Here is a 2,680-nt window from a genome sequence, read left to right on the forward strand (position 1 = left end):
TTAGTGGTGGCGGCGGCGGCGGCGGTGGTGGTGGTGGTGGTGGTAGTGGTGGTAGGGGTGGGAGAGGTGCGTCGGATTGGTGACAGGGGGGCGGAGAAAAAAAGAACGGAAAGAAAATCTGTGGAATCGCCGAGCGAATTGCGAGTTAGTGGGCGTGGCCTCCGAGACGAATGGGTGTGTCCCGGAAGTAACCATGGTGACAGCACATGTCAGTGACAATTGATGCCATTTCTGTGACACAAGACTTGAACAATCATTCCATTCATTGAATAAGAGTCCATGCTGGAGTGTGTGTGTGTGTGTGTGTGTGTGTGTGTGTGTGTGTGTGTGTGTGTGCCAAAAAGAAACGCGTGTGTAACTATTTGTGTATGCATGTGTATTGTTGACGCCATATGTGTGTGTGAGCGTGTATGTGCGTAATACATACATACATATATATATATATGTGTGTGTGTGTGTATATATATATATGTATGTGTGTATATATATGTATATGTATGTGTATGTATGTGCATATATATATATATGTATGTGTGTGTATATATATATATATATATATATATATATGTATGTATGTATGTATGTATGTATGTATGTATGTATGTATGTGTGTGTGTATATATATATGTATATATGTGTATATATATATATATATACATATATACATATATATATACACACACACATACATACATACATACATATATATATAATACACACACAACATACATATATATATATATATGCACATACATACACTACATATATATATATACACACATACATATATATATATGTATGTGTGTGTATATATATATGATGTGTGTATATATATATGTATGTATATATATATATATATAATATATATATATATATGACAGAACTTATGCTCTGGGATAAACATATATATAAAGATGTGAGTGTATATAATATGATAATATAAGTATATGTTTGTGGGTGTATGTTTTTTGTTGACGTGCGTAGACAGATAATCAGACAGACAGAATGAAACTAATAGAACAATGAACTAATAACAGCATGAATAGACTGATACACAAATATATACATCCACCCCCATTAACACAAATATATATATGTACGTATACATACATACATGCATGCATATATGTGTATGTATGTGTGTGTGTGCATGTATTATACAAACATACGCACATACATATATATGTATGTGTTATATGTACATATACACTATTTGTACAGGTATAGGCGTAGGAGTGGCTGTGTGGTAAGTTGCTTGCTTACCAACCACATGGTTCCGGGTTCAGTCCCACTGCGTGGCACCTTGGGCGAGTGTCTTCTACTATAGCCTCGGGCCGACCAATGCCTTGTGAGTGGATTTGGTAGACGGATTTGGTAGACGGATTGGTAGACGGAAACTGAAAGAAGCCCGTCGTGTATATGTATATATATATGTGTGTGTGTGTGTGTTTGTGTTTGTGTGTCTGTGTTTGTCCCCCCCCCCCCAACATCGCTTGACAACCGATGCTGGTGTGTTTACGTCCCCGTAACTTAGCGGTTCGGCAAAAGAGACCGATAGAATAAGTACTAGGCTTACAAAGAATAAATCCTGGGGTCGATTTGCTCGACAAAAGGCGGTGTTCTAGCATGGCTGCAGTCAAATGACTGAAACAAGTAAAAGAGTAAAGAGAGCATATATGTAATATACACACGTATAAGCATAAAGATATCTACATAAGTATACACACACACACACATGACCACTTACATACATATACAGATTTCTCTCTACCTGTGTTTATGTTTCTCCGATGTAAAAGTAGTGTCATGTTAGAAAGAGTAAACTCAGTGATTTAATAAATTGAAGGAATCTTTTCGGTTTGAACGGCAGTTTTTTCTAGCGGTGTCATATGAAATTGTCACCCATAATTATGACCCTAGTATCGATCTATTGCATTTCAATCTCTTTTAGGGTTAGTTAGGGTTAGGGTTAGGGTTATGGTTATGGTTAGGATTAGGGGTGGGGGGAAGGCTATCTTTTTTTCTTCACAAATGTAAATAAACCAAATCAGTTTCTTAAACGTGGGACATATTCATACGGGACAGAATGCTTTTTAACTCAATGGACATCAGTGATTGGTTGAAATTGCAGAAATTGAAGAAGAAAAAAACAACAAATATCTTACAAACTATAGAATTTTCTCAATAAAGCCAAGAGAAAAAGATGTTTTATAAACACATTCTACCAGTATACGAAGTTTAAATTTTTTTAGTTACCTAGAAATTATGTTAAAAACTGCCGGTCAAACCGAAAAGATCCAATTGAAGATCAGCATCAATGCTGGGGCTGACATCTTAATTATTAAAGATTATCTGAATATATAAACACACACACGCACGCATACAAACGCACGCACACATACACACATACGCACTTTTCCCAGTTTTCTTAATCCCAATTTGTTAGAATGAAACTGACGTAGTTCAGTTAACGAACACCGTTAATAATTCTACATATAATAAATCTAATGTTACGTGGTTTTCGGGCTAAACTTGACGATTTTTAATATTTCCTGTTTTCAGAAACAACTTCATGTATTCTTCTTCTTCTTCTTCTTACAGCATTCACCCGGGGTGGGTTGAGCTGGCTTCATCCATCCTCAATGCTGCATCTCTCACAAACGTCGACCAGGCCTGGCGA

The sequence above is a fragment of the Octopus sinensis genome, linkage group LG14, assembly GCF_006345805.1.
Source record: "Octopus sinensis linkage group LG14, ASM634580v1, whole genome shotgun sequence".
NCBI lineage: Eukaryota > Metazoa > Mollusca > Cephalopoda > Octopoda > Octopodidae > Octopus > Octopus sinensis.